The sequence below is a fragment of the Bacillus rossius genome, chromosome 17 (genome assembly GCF_032445375.1).
Source record: "Bacillus rossius redtenbacheri isolate Brsri chromosome 17, Brsri_v3, whole genome shotgun sequence".
NCBI lineage: Eukaryota > Metazoa > Arthropoda > Insecta > Phasmatodea > Bacillidae > Bacillus > Bacillus rossius.
Window position 1 is genome coordinate 3,918,461 of NC_086344.1, and position 19,416 is coordinate 3,937,876.

The following is a 19,416-nucleotide window of genomic DNA, read 5'->3' on the forward strand; positions in this document are numbered from 1 at the left end:
ATAAAATTTAAGAATTTGTTAGGTTGAAAAGGGCACTATATGTATGTGTATATATATATATATAAACAAGGGCACAATTTTTAAGGATTCACTAGAGGGCCCACGGAAATTCGTAAGGGGGAGGTGGGAGCGGTACGGCTGCACGACCCAAGAATTTTGAGTGTGGGTTTTAACCGACACAAGTCATCTTCTCTGTATAAGGTGCTCGAATATTGTATATTGCCAATAATTTGGTCTGTATCATGAATTAGAATAAAATTGAAAATACATATACAGAAAGTTTTCCAGAAAACATAGTTTTGATGCTTACGTTGCTGTTTCACAGTCGCTTTTTTTTTCTAGTGGAAACAGTCCCCCACAGTTAAGGGCTTCTATATTCCGGGGGGTGGGGGGGGTAGGCGGGCGTGGCTGCCCCCCTCCCGGGTTTTACTTGTATAAATATACACACACATATATTTATTCACATCACACACACAGATAAAAATAACTGAAAACTTATACTTCAGATTTACCGAACCCCTGCAGTTGAATTTAGGAGTGCTGAACCGAGTAAGTGTGTGCACTCGTAAAGGCAGCATTTTCGCAGCTAAAGTTAAATAATTGTGGCAGTCGCACATCGCTTTATCATTTAAATTGGGCCATTCTTATGTTTATTATGTATCGACTTGCATCGGGTGCCTGGAGGACATGGTAGTACAGTCTACCTTGACTCTGGCAAGTGCCATACGATTTGAGTATCATTACTTGCCTTTTGAAATTTGCGTATAGTAACTGTAACAATAACATTGGATTAAAAATCTTTTCAATTGTTTTATGTTGAAGTGAAAAATTATCATGCAAAGAGACACTTCCTTTCAGACATTCGAGAACTGTTAAACATATATTAACATTTCCGACGAATAAATAGTCTCCATAACAGTTGCTAAATTGCATTACTAACTTTATAAATAATAAAGATGGCTCAGTGCGCATGGTGACTGGGTGATGGATGACAGTGGCTATGGATACGCGTGGAAAAAGCCGGCGCCGCGGCCGACTAAGAGCGGGGAGGTTTGGGAAGGCAGATGCCAATACGCGTGGCAACACTGCTACGGCTGTGTGACGCTGGAGGTGGGGGAAGGTCTGAACTACGCGGTTATCTGGAAGGCTTATTGTGAAGCAACCTGACACAGCCTCCTCCTCCGACAGCCGGCTCTCAACTGAGCGCTTCCTGCTAGCCACGCGGTCTATATACAGTCTAGAGGAGTAGTAGGGAACATCACTTCGACACCAACTACCATGTTACACCAACAGAATACAGATTTGCGAAAGTGGCGAATTTTTATGCTTGAACCGCGCCCTTAACACAGAAAAGCTGGCCAAAAAAATTGGTTGTCTGTAAAGTCGGTTTACAGACGATAGTTTAACGTGACAACGTCATAACAAAACATTGATGAAATGATTGCATACTTTTATGAATAAAATTTAATAATTATTATTGTATTATCACTATTTTGTATGGATATAAGGGAGAGCCCGGAAGTAGCGAAAATAGCAGTTCGTTGAAGACTAAATTACTAGAGACAGGAAAAATTCGCGGGTTCGATGACCTCCAATATAGACTCCAATATCCTCTACACACTCGGGAAAATGCCAAAAGTTCATTGGCTGCTGACTTGTGAGTCGTCTCGACTGGGTGGCCCGTGATTCGACACTTCTATTGAGTGAGTGTCTCTAATTGGCCCTCAGTCATCCAGATTAACAGTGAACCAATTGCAGAAGCAGCACTAAGGTATAATTATTTGAATTTTAGCATAACACGAAATGAACCCCACGAATTTTTCAGGTCTCCATTAATTACTTACATTGACGCATTCGACTTTAGTTCGCCGCCTCGTTATATTCATTCTACAAGTTGGAAACTGTTTTGCTCTGATAAAAACCCTTCTTTTTTTTCTGTGTTGTTCAAATAAACCAATACTTGGAGCCATTTGTAAATAATAATGCTAATCGGCGAAGATTTAAATTTTATCTGGAAATAAAAAAAATAACATAAAACGACACTTCAGAAGAAGATTATGTTCATGGTTTCAGTCAACTCTATTAACTAAATACATTACCAAAACTAATCTAGCTTTAGTTGCCTGTAATGTTGCGAATTTGACTTCGTGATGTGTAGACACGGGTACTTAACGGATAATTTCAGTCGCAGAATAAACTGCGAAAATGTGTACCTCTCTATTTCTTTGATGATTAATAGAGGCTTCTTTTTTTTTTTTTTTTGTTTCACGAAAATATTTCGATAAATGCTGCAGGGTAAAACACTGTGTTTCGTGATTGGTTGGGATTCTTTCAGGTATATGTCAACTGTCGGCACACTAATGGCTATGATTATGAATAGAGACCGGAAAAATTCGCGGGTTCAATGACCTCCAGGATAGACTCCGATGTCCTCTACACACTCTGGCAAATGCCAACTGTTCATTGGCTGCTGACTTGTGAGTTGTCTCGACTGGGTGGCCTGTGATTCGACACTTCTATGAGTGAGGGTCTCTAATTAGCCTTCAGTCCTCCAGATTAACAGTGAACCAATGGCAGAAGCATCACTAGGTATAATTATTTGAATTTTAGCATAACACGAAATGAACCCGCGAATTTTTCAGGTCTCTAATTATGAGTGGAAGCGAACTTGTTCTGATTGGCCAGGTAAAAATGGAGGGGGGAGGAGAAACGCCTTCTCTTGCAGACGGCCGCCAATAACAGCGAAGAAACTGTTGCGCGGACATACTTTGTTGCGATCAGCTAGCAAAAGAGAGAACAATTCACATAGAAACATAAACAGAAAGGGAAGATTCTACAGTAAGGAACCAGCCAATAGGAAAACATACCTGGGTTGGCTACAGCCTAAATATAATTATGAATTTTAGACTGACATAAAATGAATCCGCGAAATTTCTGGGTCTCTAGTGATGAGTTTGTCGGTGGAATTAATAGAGACAGAAAAAAATTCGCTGTTTCGATAGCCTTCAGGATAGACTGCACATTCCCCTGTGCACTCGGGAAAATAACGCAAGTTCTTTGGCTGCACACTTGTGAGTCGTCGCGGCTGGTTCGTCTGTGATTCGATCCTTCTTTGGTTGAGGGTTTATAATTGGTTGAGATGCGTCCAGATGAACAGTAAGCCAATATCAAAATCATCAAAGTGGTATATGTATTTGAATTCTAGCCTATCGCCGAATGAATCCGCGAATTTTTCCGGTCTCTAGGAATTAAGATACATCTCATACAACAGTATTAATATAGAGCTCCATATAACAGTCTAAATATAGAGCTAAGTTATCAGTCCCTTGTGTATTTTTCCGCGTCGTTTTGCAGTTGTTCTTTGACGTTCCGCGGGGGGTCACACGCAACCGTTAAATGGGCGACCCACTCGTTAAAAGAGTTCGTTTGTCTGCACCGCCTCTTGCAGCACTACACTCCTCCGTCTCTCCAGCACGTCCACAGACATGCAATTGTAGTCCCGACAGTCGCTGAGAGACCACGCCACAACACGCATGTAGCGTCACTTAAATTGGGCGAGTTTGCTAGCTAATTGTTTGAAGGAAAAAAAACCATCGTAAACTATCGATTATTAGAGACCAAAAAATTCGCGGGTTCAATGACCTCCAGGATAGACTCCACAATCCTTTGCACACTCGGGCAAATGCCACCTGTACATTGGCTGCTGAATTGTGAGTCGTCTCGACTGGGTGGCTTGTGATTCGACACTTCTATGAGTGAGGGTCTCTTAATTGGCCCTAATTCCTCTAGACTAAACAGTGAACCAATGGCAGAAGCAGCAATAAGGTATAAATATTTAAATTTTAGCATAACATGAAATGAATTCGCGAATTTTTCAGGTCTCTACGCATGTAGCGTCAGTTAAATTGGGCGAGTTTTCTAGCTAATTGTTTGGAGAAAAAAATCATCATAAATATCGATTAGTACCGTAGGGAAGGGGTAAAGTGCATTTTCACCCTAGACTCCTAGAAATAAGAAGCTAAACTGGCAGCATGAAAAACTACCATCAAAGTTAAAAAAAATACTAATAAATGTGGGCATGTATTTTTCGGGAAAAATTCTGGATGCCTACTAGACTGCAACAAGGTTCATCCGCACCAGCGGTTTCTCCCGTGTGATTGGCGGCCGTCTGCGAGAGAAGTCGTTGCCTTATTTGTAGAGACCGGAAAAATTCGCGGTTTCGATGGCCTTCAGGATAGACTGCACATTCCCCTGTACACTCGGGCAAATAACGCAAGTTCATTGGCTGCCGACTTGTGAGTCGTCTCGGCTGGTTCGTCTGTGATTCGATCCTTCTTTGGTTGAGGGTTTATAATTGGTTGAGATGCGTCCAGATGAACAAACAGTAAGCCAATAGCAAAATCATCTAAGAGGTAAGTATATGTATTTGAATTCTAGCCTATCGCCGAATGAATCCGCGCATTTTTCCGGTCTCTACTTATTTGACCGTTCCACTCAGGACGTTTTACTTTCTTCTTCGTGTTGGAAATCACTTTTCGAAGCAAAATATCGTCCTTCACGTCATTAGGTTTTATTTTCGTGGTAGAATGAGCCGTGAAATTGTTTTCGCTAATTAGTTTCAGCAAGATATCCAGCCACTTGTAATTTCTGTTAGCCGTGAACTGTCGCCACATCTTGGTGCGCAAAGTTCTGTTCATACTTTTGAACAACGGAGGCGTTGACATTACTAAATGTAGAGTAGTTTTAGATGCCAAACTTTTTCATGAAAGCCTTGAAGGTTGCATGTTGAATTTTTTGCCCAGATCCTTTTGCAGGAGCGATGGTACACGTTCATAGTGCAAAATGTCTGCCGTGGCCTGTACTATTTGATTGTACTATTTGATCTCAAAGGTCTGTCCCATGCAAACTTACAAAACACATCGATGGCTGCCAACATATACTTGACGCCTTTATTCATTCGAGAATATGGTATCATCTAATCAAGTTACTGCTGGAATAAATCATCAAGTCCACCCACTACGACTTTATGCCGAAGGTATTTTCGTCTTGCAGTATCAAGAAGCTCGCGAGTGATTCCGGTTCGACTCATTGTATGTAGCCAGCTTCCCTCAGTTCTTCGAGTATGGAGACTATTTCGTTGATGTGCGAATAGTTTCCTGCACTAAGCAAAGCCAACAGCAGTATTAACCTGTCAACCAATTTGTTTGGGTCGTCCCAATACACGTAGTCAAAGGTAAAACAATATTATTTTTTTTTAAACCTTCACCATATACTATTGGTATATTGAAGAGATGGTGAGAATGTCTTTTTTTTTTTCAAGATCTTCTTCCATATATTTTTTTCCTGATCGTTATCGCGAAAATGCGCTAGAGATAGTTTTATATTTTTTTTTGTACTCTGGAAAAACTTCGTGGGAATAGACTTTAGGTTCCTTGCGAAATAGCACTACGTACAGACCCGGAGTCCAATGTGTTTTGTGTGCCTCCTAGTGATTCAAAAACAAATTCATTGTTTGTTTTCGACGAGCAGACACGCAAACGTAGACTGTTTTCTCTTGTTTCAGACGTACAACAGCATTCCAAAACATTTGCTGAGTGATACAGAGAATGTCATAGCACTTTGCCGCATGGACGAACATAATTTACGTCACGCTTATGACGATAACGTTATCATCGACATTACGATTCAGAACTTCAAAGACATGTGCTCCTTTTGCTGAAAAAACTAGCATGTATTCCTACTTATCGTCAAAGACTGGCCTCTATATAAAGGCAGGTACAGACAAAGTTTCTATCAGTTTATAGTCAAAAATTAGTCATAGCATTTCGAAATTTGGTGGAAGCAGTCGTGACTTATATAAATTTCTCGAGTCTCACGACGCTGATATCTGGAAATACAATTTGATACTGGCTCAAAAGGTAGAAAGTTTGAAAAACGAATTAATTACTAGAGTACCTCCTAGCCATCGATCGATCAGCGAGTGAAGGTCTCGGATTCTAAAAATTTGCTACATGATCGAAGTATCGAATGCACAAAGATGTGACAGTTAATTTCCGAACTTTTAAAGTAGCCTGAATGCATCTCTAACTCATTTGGCAACCAAAACAGATCTTGCTAACCACAGGAAAGAGGTTTCTGCGATTGAATAAAGAGTATAAAATGAAGTCTTGCAGTATGTTTTCAGCCAGTACTATGTCAGACTTGGCCAGTAACTTTCATCGAGCCATACAGTCTGTTCGTGAAAAATATATACCTTGAAGAGCCAGACTTGAAATGGAAAATGAAGAGATATTTAAATCAATCACTAGTAATCGCGATGTTGATGACGAGGTTTCTACTGTAAAAAAGAGAAAATATGAGCCTGTCCCAGAAGAAGAGGACTTTACTAGTACAGAGTCAGCAAAAAAAATTATGAAAACGCGGATACCAAGTTAATGGAATAGTACGATCATAACTTAGAGTTCTCATGAGTAGGAATAATGGTACTACCTATGGGGTGAACAGAAAATTTAATAAGCTGTTTCTCAGTATTAAGTAAAAAGACTTTTTTACCAGGGAATATTATATTGTAGAAGAGAACAAAACAAACGGGACACCATGTCTGTACGAAATGCGGTTTCGCAGGGAACCTAAAGGCCATTCCCACCAAGATTTACAAGATTACAAACAAATTCTAGAACTAAATCATGCGCATTTTCGCGATAACGATCCATAAAATGGTATATATAAAAACGAACATCATGAAAAATGTCATTCTCGCCAATCTCAATTAAAAGTGGCGACCGTAATTATAAGTGCAATGGAGACGTCATCATCCAAGATGGCCACCGTGACATCACAATCCAAGATGGCGCCGACAATCCACAATCCACAGCCTGGAACCTGGCGCCAGACATACATTTATATACTACTCCCAGGCATACCATATTGCATTTTAATGAGCGATGTTTTTTTTCCCGCGGAAATTAGACGTGTTAGTAGAATTTCGCTGGTGGTTTTCCTGTTGGTCTTTTCTTTCTTATTTCAAGGTGGTCAAGGAGAAAATGCACAACCGCTTCAAAGACAGAAGGCGTGAAAACTGTGTATTCACTCACAATATTTTTTTTTTTTTTTACTATCTGTGCCTGCGACATCTATTACGTGGACATGATAATCCTCGCGAGATATTTTCATGGAAATAATGGACGGTTATCTTAAATTATTAAGACCAATCTAGATAAACGTAGTTTTAGGAGGTATTTTTGGACATACGCCACTGCTGGTCACACTGTATGTCGTATTAAACCTCAATAACTTACAAAAAGACAAATATACAAAAATGGACACAAAACGAGCCAAAATCAGAAGATGTCAAAAGTTAAAACATTTAGACAGCACATAACATTCGTGGAAGAAATGAGAAAAAAAGTATTACAGCACAGTCGGACACAGTAGGCAAACCACCACAAAACAGTTGTTACACGAACAATAAATAAGGACTTAAAGAACCTTGGATAACAGAATAACAGAGACGAACCCAAGTATTATACTGAAAAGATGATGCGGACAACAAAACGTCTGCTTATAGTATGATCGTTGGGTTCGTCTGTTTGTTTGATTACTGTTCTCGTTGCAAATGTATCGTGTTGTTAGCCTACAGTATACGTCTCAGCTGTAATTTTTTTTTTATAGTTTCTTCCACAAAATGTTTGTGCTATTTATGTTTTAACTCATGAATTAGACAGCTTTTTTTTATGATTTTCTGTGTGTTTTCGCAATATTTATATGTTTTCTCCGTTATTGGGATTTCGTATGAGGTATAGTGTAAGCAGTAATGGCGTTTATCAAAAAAAATATATCTTAAATCGTTCCTACCCATTGCAATAGCCATTCAAATTAATTTGAAATTACATAAAATCACGTATGTGCACTCTGTATTTTTTTTGTAAATGGAACAGTTATAATCATGTAAAATTACAGATATTTGTACATTTGCTTAAAACAACTGTATCACTACAGAAAAGTTTTCGCAGTTATACTGTGATCCATTCTTACCCGGACATATATGATTTTTATCATCCCAGCACCTCTAATAGTTGAAGTTATTTGTAAACGTTTTCCTGAAAAGCTTTCCAGTATTAACTGCATATAATAATAAGCTTAATAAAACTAAATATTCAAATTATTGAATATTCAAATAATTTTTCCACGAATTAAAAAAAAAATTGTACTTGTATGAAATAAATTAAAATATAAAATCATGCGCCATTTTTGTGATAAATATATCTGGAAAATTTTATTTCCTATATGCAAAAATAACCATAGCCTTGTGTTGTACAAAGTTACAATATATTTCTTCGCAAACTGCTTTCCAAAATAATCGTCTGTAAAAGCACGGTATTTTTTTCCCATTACATTTATGGTTCTGAAACTCATTATCGTGATCATTTTTGTGGTAAAGAAAATTAAAAAAAAAAAATCTTATTTTGTTTGGAGGAATATAGCAGACGGTGATTACACGTCAGTCTTCCTGGCATTTTTCCTTGCAACGTCACTTCCAGTGCCCTGCTACACTCCCGGTGCTGATAAGGGCTTGACAAGCGTTGCCTGTTATCACCAGGACGGCGGTTCAACTCTGCCGCCAACGTGTACGCGGTACCAACTTCAACACGTTTGAATTATCGCCTGATGGGGGAAAAAAAAGTGAGCTAATATTTCAGTACTCTCCAGATATGTGTAACATCTAACCTATGTTACGAGTTCTCACGCTTCAAATACACTTATAGTACGAAACTCTGACACAAAAATTATCGTAGAAATTTCTAAAATAATGCCGAGCGTGATAAGTATAGGAGAATGGTGTTTTTCAGTTGAATTTCTGGACGCGAATCACACGTAGTTTCCGCACCCGCCGCTAGAATTCGTTGCTACTGCGACCATCAATACATTCGATTTTCAAATCGAAATTTCAAACCATATAAAAAAAACTACTCCGATAAAAGCGAAAAGACTTAAAAAAAAAAATTACTAAACCATATCTTCGGAACTAATTTTTCACAACGAATTTCTTAAAATACTGCCCATATTGTTGAAAAGCATTAAACAGTTAATGTTATAATGTTTCAATTTGGCTTTGTGAACTTTGGTTGGCGCCGTCAGCCACAGATGGCAGCACCGTGGTTACACATTTCCGTTCCATGTGACTTCCGTTCCATTCACAAAATTACGCCTGCCAAATGCCGTATGCCGAGAGCTACGAGGTTACACGCGTAAAAAATGGGTGCGTGGGCCACACGCGCGTTAGAAGAGAAACTTCACAGATGAGAGGGATATAAAATGTTTAGGGTGCTCTAATATTTGAAAAACGCGTAATCATGCGTTGAAAAAAACCACACATTTTGTTACTAGTGTCTGTCCTTGACTTCAATGTAACACATTATTTAAATTATGGGTTTATTATAGCTAAAATATGATACATAACCCTTTTGGAAATGTCTGTACAAATTGTCCGCAATCCAAATGCTTAAACGGTATTCGACCGAAGGGCTGATCGAGATTGATGGTCAGGGTGGGGCCAAATTAAATTATCTAATACAATTGAAATTTTTATTTTTCAAATATATACATGTATTACAAAACCAAAATTAAAATTAAATTATTACAAGCTAGTGGTTTTGGTCACTTTTAAAACAATAATTCTTTAGTTACTTTTTTTCTGTGCCTTTTTTTTTATCTTGAACTACCATTTCACCTCTAACTTCACTTGATTTAATTTAAAGTTGACCCAAATGTTAATATTGTGACATTGAAAGAAAGTTTGTAATCAAGTTAAAACACCCATAACATGCGGTAAAATTTTGGGTCTATGTACGGTTTCACTGGAAACAAAATTATGGACAGATGAAATTTGAAAAGTGTTTGTATTTTGCATGTGTCTTTCTCGTTTCACGCTTTACAGAATTCAGTAAGATCGTTAAACTTTATAAAACGAAACTGGCCAACTTTTCATCCAATTACGAACAAAAACTTTAAAACTAAAAAAAAAAAATTACGGTTCTTATTTTTCTTCAAATAAATAGTACGAATTATATTTCATGTCTCGTTTCAATGGTTTCGGCGTTTAGGATATCCATAACAAAATAAAAACAACCAGGACAGCAACATATCAAAAAGTAAAACAACACATATTAAATAAATTTTAATTTACAGCTTACAATTCACTTAAACAAATTAATGGACACATTGCTAGAGACCGGAAAAATTCGCGGATTCATTCGGCGATAGGCTAGAATTCAAATACATATACCTCTTAGATGATTTTGCTATTGGCTTCCTGTTCATCTGGACGCATCTCAACCAATTATAAACCCTCAACCAAAGAAGGATCGAATCACAAACGAACCTGCCGAGACGACTCACAAGTCGGCAGCCAATGAACTTGCGTTGTATGCCCGAGTGTACAGGGGAATGTGCAGTCTATCCTGAAGGACAACGAAACCGCGAATTTTTCCGGTCTCTACACATTGCTGGATTAAACTGGATTTCATAGAAAACTTCTAAAATGAGTATTAAAGATGAATACATGAACACAAGAAGAACAACCCAAGATTAGCTGATGTCAAATGTGAAATGCGTAATCAGTCTGATTGTGTCCGATGACGCGTGCATGTATAAATTCCCGAAAGTTTCATTTTTGCTGTCGTAGGAAGCATAATGTGTTTGCCTGTGTTGTAGTCGTTGTGTTGTCTAGAATATATATTTAGTTTCATCGCCGAGTTCGTCCGTGCGTAGCTGTGTTTTCGTTATGTTGTTGAGATATCTTCCCACTTCCCACTTTAGTAGATTCGAGGATATGTTTTTACTTGTTATATATTAAAAAACTTTACCAATTTTTTAATATACCTTAGGCATGGCAATATTTAAACGTTTAGTTTAACATCAAATTTCTTATATACTACTTTATTTGATTTGGAGATGTATATATAAATATTTTTTACGAAACCCAAATTTATTCTTTCAACCTCTAAGAAATTTAAATCGTTAGGATTCCTTTTAATCCTGGGGTTAATAGAGCTGCGGTCTTACTTTCACTTGGTGAGGGTCATGACTGAAGGAGTAACCTACAAAATTAGAAAATTTTATAATATCATTGTAGTTACTAAACAAAAGCGATGTTAAAGTAATAATATAACACTTAAAGGCTTTCTACTGGGTGTTCAAAAATACAATAACTGTCACAAACATTATTTAAAACAACCATAATAACAATTATACCTAAATATTGTAAAAATAGTTATTCTTAATCGTTATAAAATATTTTTATTCAAAGGATAAAAAAAAGTTATTTTTTTAATTTGAATTCACTTTATTAAGAATAAGAGTATACTTTATTTTATAGGTAACATAGTAATTGCATGTTTTATAGTTTTATGTTACTTCATAAAATACTGTTTTATTTAACTTCTTTAATACTCCTCAGAATATGAAGTTACTTACACTAGAGGTTTATAATTTTTTTATGTGACATTCTCTTAATGTTAGTCATACAAACCACTAGTAAATTATATTGGAAACATTCGAAAACCTAGCGTTATTTGACGCAGCGGCTTAATTTATTTAACAAGAGAAATTATTCATAATATTTAGAGACCGGAAAAATTAGCGGGTTCAATGACCTCCAGGATAGACTCCAGTATCCTCTACACACTCGGGCAAATGCCAACTGTTCATTGGCTGCTGACTTGCGAGTCGTCTCGACTGGGTGGCCTGTGATTCGACACTTCTATGAGTGAGGGTCTCTAATTGGCCCTCAGTCCTCCAGATTAGCAGTGAACCAATGACAGAAGCAGCAGTAAGGTATAATTATTTGAATTTTAGCATAACACTAAATGAACCCGCGAATTTTTCAGGTCTCTAATAATTAACTATTAGAGAATGGTACAATTTAAGGATTTACTAGTTATGATTTATATATTTGCTAGTTTGAAGCTGTAGTTAAACACAAACTACGGTTCTCCTTGAAACGGATGTCCTAGTAGGAAGTGGGCTCGTTTGTTACGTGAGCTAAAAGCTGTTATCGGAGAACTTTTATGAATTAGTTCAACGGGACATTCGCGCTTCTCATGACAAACTGTGTAACAACTTGTCGGGAAAAAAACTAGGTAAGTGTGGTGTACTTAGGAGAGAAAAAAAATTATTATTTATTGGGCTTGAGATATCTAGCACATCGTTGCGTCAAATAACGGATGTATGAAAGGTAACAAATAAAGTGGCGATTTCATCAAGCGTAAAACAATTGCCTTGGGTTTTTTTTTTTTTTTTTGCCACACGTTTACATCGTACGGGAACAATTCCAGGTTACCAAGTTTTCAAATGGAATCGTTCTTTTTTGACGTGACAACGTCTAATAAATCGATGAACGCCGGCTGCACGCACGAAAAAGTGTCCCACTACGGATGTCCCACTACGGATGTGTCCTATTTGCTCATTGTACGCATGCGTGGCATCTCTCTTCATGCTCATTGTAGGGCCTACGCATGCGTGGCATCTCTCTTCCACTCGATTGGAACGACCATCGATTTGACTTTTCAATCATATTTTCGTCGTTTGAATTATTAATATTATGTAATTTAACGATTGTCCACCGATTTTCAGCACAATCGGTACAGTTATTTAAAAGTAATCTTGAATATTCAAATACGTTTTGAACCAACAATGGTGTTTTACAGTTACAGATAATAATTCAAATTACAACCGGGATCTATTGCACAATGTTCTAAAAAAAATATTGTAACACATTATAAATAAGTTTGGTGTATTTGGGATGCGTATTTGTTATAAAATCGCGTTATAAAAACGAAATAATATTATTCCCCTACCGTGAACAAAATTTTTATAAATGTATATATAACATCTGAAACTATTAATTATCGAATATGGCCTCGTGGGTGAGCGATCAGCGGCGCTATAATTGTAAGTTTGTGGTTCGAATCCCGGCAGGCAGGGCCGCCGAGAGGGGGGGGGGGCAAAAGGGGCAAATGCCCAGGGGCCCGGTAGCCTTAGGGGCCCGGGCGCCCGGCTGGGAAGTGGAAGATAAATGGCTGGAAAAACATTGTTCCCTGCTATTAAAACATATTGTACTATATATATATATTTGTTTTGTGTGTTCCTAAAACTACAGTTTATAACCAATAACCTAACCGAGCAGTACTTGTAACATTCAGTTCACAACAAAATACTTGCGTAGTAGCAGAAATGGGAACGCCAGGTACGAGCACAATAGGTTTGCTTGGTCCCGTACACCTCTCCACTTGGGGTCAGTGCCTATTAGACTCGCCCTTCTGAAGTAAAGAATGCTGTGATCGGCCCTGGCTGGCGGGGGTGTCATGGATATATCTGATGAAATGAAACATCTCAAATCAATTCATGTTTCAAATATTGGTCCAAACCAGTTGAAACCAATCCAGCTTTTAAACACACTACGGTGTTTAAAATTGGATGGTTTATTTCTAAACGTGTGTATCGCTGTTCGAGTGTTCGGCACAATTCCCGTGACAGTTGCCGAAGCCGAAAGGTCCTTCAGCAAAATGAAGGAAATAAAAAATGTACATCGCTCAACCATGTCTCAGGAAAGTATTAGTGGGCTCACCTTGCTTGCCTTAGAGCCTGATCTCGCTCGGTCATTGAACTACGACGATGCAATTAACGATTTTGCTTTGAAAAAGGCACGGAAAACAGATTTGTTGTGATTACTTCTTAACTATTTAATTGTTTGTAAATTAATATTATTGAGTAGCATAATCCTTTTAAATGCATTATATGATTAAATTTTAAATAATATAAGTACTACAGTGTATTATTATTTTGAATGTAGTGATTCGATATGAACTAATGACTGTCTACTGTTGTAAAACATTTTGAAGTGTTATTAAATTTAGACATTTTTATATAGTATATGACATTTGAATTGTGTTTTAGTAGGATGTAAAATATGTATCATTAATATTTAAAATGCATGTCATATATGATTTTGCATCGAACTAAGGGTATTAAAGTAATTTGTATAAATTATTCATATGAATTACAAATTTTTCAATGTAATGAACGTGGTTCAATGTGTTTGATGTTTTCGAAGTAATACAATTTATTATTACTTTAAATTATTTTAATAATATTTATATTCAGAATAAATTATTATACTTATGTGTTTTAAACACTCATATAATAATGCAATTTCTGATTACGATTTAAGATTTTTTTTTAGCAATATATTCACCAAAATTAATTATTACGGGACAATGTGCGTAACGGGTCAATGTGCGTAACGGGACAATGTGTCATCCTTTTTCGTGCGTGCAGCCGGCTGCATGCACGAAAAAGGATGACTCATTGTCCCGTTACGCACATTTATCGTTACTCTTTGTCCCGTTACGCTCATTGTACGCTTGCGCCGCATCTATCTCTCTTCCACTCGATTGGAACAACAATCGATTTGACTTTTTCGAGGCACATTAAACTTGAAACACTCCCATTCGTTTCCTACTTTTCCTATCATCGTCCTATCCTTAACAGAATAAGACACAGATTGGAAGAAGTTAAATAGCAAACATTTATAAAAGTGATAATTAAAATAATCTGTTCGTTAAAGTAATAAACATATTTGAATTAATGAGTGCAAATAAAAGTACATTTATCAATTAAATTGTAGATTTCATTTTACTACTTCTTTGTATCCATACAAATTAGTGATAATTCAATAAAAATGATTCAATTTTATTCATAAAAGTATGCAATCATTTCATCAATGTTTTGTTATGACCTTTTCACGTTAAACTATCGTCCGTAAACCGACTTTACAGACAACCAATTTTTTTCCGTAACAACTGTATCGATAGTTTGAAACCTCGGCTAGAATACGCTTGAGCCGGTTTCTAAACTCGCGCAGGGCACCGTTTATTAAAACGGTTGCCGATCTGTTACTTTACTAGAATTCGGTTTAGACACGTTCTTGAATACGGCCACCGAGTTAGTTTACGGTTGTATCCCAACAAGGCAGTGCTTATTCGCTATCTTACCGAAACATCCTGAAATACCGCCCCTAACTACATATTTTTTGCTCATTAATTAGATATTTTCCCATTTCTGATTGGTGGGATGTCAGCTGTCATTTACTTTACCCACCCTCCGCCACCGGGTGAATTAACTTGCAAAAAAAATTATGATCTTTATAGTGATTAAGTTTACCAAAACAGCCCTAACAACGCAATAATACCATTAAAATGAAAGCATCGACATTCCTGTGTGAAACCAGCTTTAAGTGGTCTATTTGTGTAATTGATGTGGGATGATAAGTGCGACGCTCGCTGGTGCTTCTAGTGCGGTATCGCCTCTACGTGCAATGCTGTGTACTGGCGCGCAGTCTCATTGTGCAAACGCAAACTATGACATTTGAGCGGTGACTGACGCTCAACACTGACTAGGCTATACAATTTTTATTGCTCTTTGCAAAACCTGTAACTCCTAGCATTGCGACGAAGTACGTGGCGTAATTTTGTTTTCATGCGCTTAAAACGTAACATTTTCATTGCTCTTTGCTAACCTGTTCCTCCTAGCATTGCTGCCGAGTCCGTGGCGCAAAGATAATATTTTGACTACATCTTGGTTTTGGGTAAGCCATTTCCCTGCACATCATCGGTGAGTTAAGTATCTTAAATATATGATTTGTATAATTCTGTGTGTGAATTATTATGTGTTTAACCATTTTCTTCCCATATACATGACCATTGTTTTCCATATGTATGCCCATTATCTTCTCTTATGTCGTTCTGTGTTTTAATGATAAATGTCATAAGGTAGATGAATGGTATTTCCTATTTTGTTGGTATACCTTTAAATGTAATAAAATAAATAAATAATTTATTGTTTAATTTATCTTCACACGACCAACTGTATGTGGCTTTGTTACGATAAAGAGTTGCAAGTCAAGTGAAAAAGTAAGTATATTGAATCCATCAACAGCAAGGAAGATTATAGAATCAACAGAGACAATTAATGCACAATTTAGTTATTCAAGAGGTTCTTCATTAAAAAACCAATTTTGGTAAATTTGTTTCATCATTTTATGTGTATAGGAAATTATTTTAATTTGCAATATATTTAAATAAAATTAATTTTTAATAAATATATAGTGTATATTAAATTAAAGTGTTTGTTATATTCATCATTTTTCAACGGGTGCCTTTGGCGCCTTACGGCTAGCTAAAATTACGTAAGGAATTAAATATTAAATACAATTTTAATGAAATTTTTTTGAAGTTACACGTCTTTGGGTGCGTCATGGAAAAATGATGAGAGTAATTTGCGAAAAAATTGACAGGATAAAAACCGGCTACATAAAAATTATACATGAGTTTATGTTATACGTCTTTAGGGACGTAATGAAAAACTTACAGTGAATTTATACAATGCGCGCGCAACATGCAACGAATCATTGATAATATAAAAAAAGACGACATACAAATAAAAAAATATATGTGCTTTTATGTAATATACCAATTTGAGTGAATTACATATATTGAATGCTGGTCCATATAATTAAAAACATTAGCTACTAATTGTGAATATTAGTGAAAGAAATAGTTTTTATAAACGTTTTAATTTGTAGTTTTATAAGTTGGATTATTATCCCATAAGAAAAATTTATTTGTATTACCAATTATAAATTATTTTATTATTTAAATTCAGTTTGCTTATTGATTTGTATTAATTAAAATTTATCTCAATAATTTACTAAATTTTATAATTAATTTTTGTCATGTTTTTATATTAATATTTAATAGTGCGCATTTAATTATTTTTTTATTCGATTAAAATTAAACTATACCTACCATATTTATAGTATCACTCCACTGCTTTTTTATGATTTTATTTCTATTAATTATTTTCATGCAGAATTAAAGTTAGTTTTTTAATATTTTTTATTCTGAGCGTAAAAGACTTGAAGCATGGAATGACGTTCCCACGAGGAGAGGTGGACTTCAAGTAGCGTAGCAGTCACTCACTGACATCATACACAGTGAATTAGAATTAACAATAAGAATATCGATTTATTTGTATTATTAGATAATTATAATTTATCTCGATTATTTTACTCAACTAATTAATTTTATACATGTGTTTATATTAATTATGTAGTTACGCTCATCACTGTCTCACTGACTCTGTAACGCCAAAGAGTTACCTTGCATACAAGCATATTATGAAGCACCAATATTAGCCTACTCCATAAAGATGTGTATAAAGTATAAATGCAGTTATATAACTGGACAACGCATTAGTTATTACATTAAAGTGACGCTTTACAAATAACTGAGCTTATAATTAGTAAAAAAAAAAAAAAAAGTCTTATATCTCTGAAAGTAAAGCTCTATACGAAAAACGGTGAAATTTTTTTCCTTCTTGGAAATCTAAGTTTGCGACACTGGGAAACTTTTGATGATGTTTTGAATTTTGTAGTTATACTCTTTCGAAAATATTTGTAATTTTTTAAATATGCTTTTATCTTTCGAGTTTATAATTTTATTACAAATCCGTCGGTATATGTACCTATGTTTTATATAATTTTTTGTCGAATTTTTTTTTTGTTTCAATTTTATTTATGCATAATAAGAAGTATTTATTTGCACAATATAAAAAGAAATTGACTCTTTTTAAATATATATTTCGTGTATTAAATTGCAGTGTTTACTATATTCATCATATTTCAACGTGCACCTTACAAATTCCTTGTAATATTATATGGCTGAGAAATGAAGTTAACGTTATCATTAATGTCCCTTGAGTGCTTTTAAGAATCTGTATAGAATGTTTCATTTTAAAAAAAATGGAAACATGCGTTTTAGACATTTTTAATATTTTAAAAATACAGTTTAAAAACGAAATACGATAAAAGAAGAAGTCATTCAACTTCAAATCCCTGTCGTTAACAGGCACTACTGTGATGATTTGAGCGGTTTTTGAATCACGTGTTTTTTTTTCCCCTGAAGCTCTGTGTCAGGTGTAAATCTGTGTTAGTGAGGCATGATGATAAGCGCGACGCTCGCTGGTATTTCCAGCGCGGTATCGCCTCTAAGCGCAAAATGCTCTGGACTGGCGCGCTAGCTTCTCGTCGTCACAGGACAACTGTGAAATATGAGCGGTGACCGTAACATTACATGGCGGAGAAATGAAGATAAAAGTGTAATGAAAGTACCTCAAGTGCTTTCAAGAATCTGTACGGGTTGTTTTACGAATAAAAAATTACTCTGAAAACATGCGTTTTAGCCATTTTTTCACTCCTCTAAAAATACTGTTTAAAAACTTAATCCGAAATCAAAAGTAATTTCCGGCCATCAGCGAACTCTTAAATTCTTTTTGTAAGCAGGCCCCACTCGGATATGTTGAGTAGTTTTGAAATCGCGTTGTTTTTCGTGAAGCTCTGCGCACCGTGTGTGTGCCCGGGTGGGCGGGGGCCTTAAGGTGGAAGCTTACCTGTGAGTAGTTTCTCCTGTCGCCGGCAGGTGTCGACCCCGTCAGCTCAGCTGCGCTCCTGAACAGCCACTGAACGGCCCGGCGCGCCAAGCCGTGGTCGCTGAGCGGGTATGAGGGAGGGGATAGCGCGCGCGTAGGGAGGGGGCAGGTGCCCTACCCCCTCTTCCCCTCCTTTTAGTCTCTGTCGATCGCGTGGTCTGGCAATCGCCGCGTGTTCCGCGGGCGACCGCCTTGCGAAGAGGGGGAGACGCCGTCTGACGTAACATCCGTGGGACGTTTAGCCAGCCGAATGGTGCGAAACATGTTAGGGCTGACGAACTGCAGTTCCGCTAGTAAAGCTGTTTTTTTTTTTTCTTTTGACGTGACGTCTAATAAATCGATGAACGCCGGCTGCACGCACGAAAAAAAATGTCCCGTTACGCGCATTGTTCCGTTACGCTGTGTCCCGTTACGCTCATTGTACGCTTGCGCCGCATCTATCTTTCTTCCACTCGACTGTTTATAAAGTGAAGTGAAAAGTTAATGTGGTTTTTATTGCTTATTACATAAACAATTTCGGCAATAAAGGTTAATTATTCTTGCATTTTGAAAATCTGATTACTAGTTTAATTTCAAGTATTTATTTTTTATTATTAAAATTTAAATGATTCAATTTTATTCATAAAGTATGCAATCATTTCATCAATGTTTTGTTATGAGGTTGTCACGTTAAACTATCGTCCCTAAACCGACTTTACAGACAACCAATTTTTTTTTTTTTTTTTTTTTGTTCTAAGACTTGCAAATTAATTTTCTTACAAGTTTTTTCACAGGAAATAACTTTCCTACCATTCGCCAGGAATATGATTGACAATTTTCTTTAAAAAAACTTTTCATAAACGGGAAAACTGCTAGGATTAAACTAACAAA

The 19,416-nt window shown here is 36.4% G+C and overlaps 1 protein-coding gene across 1 annotated transcript in view; it reads right to left on the bottom strand.

Annotated features, from left to right (window-relative positions):
- The window catches only part of LOC134540622 (proton-coupled amino acid transporter-like protein CG1139), a 136,273-nt gene extending 117,701 nt beyond the window's left edge, over window positions 1–18,572 (bottom strand). The window contains exon 1 of the mRNA XM_063383463.1: window positions 18,508–18,572. The gene's annotated coding sequence lies outside the window, so the exon portion shown is untranslated. The remainder of the gene's footprint in view (window positions 1–18,507) is intronic.
- Between the last annotated feature and the right edge of the window lie 844 nt (window positions 18,573–19,416).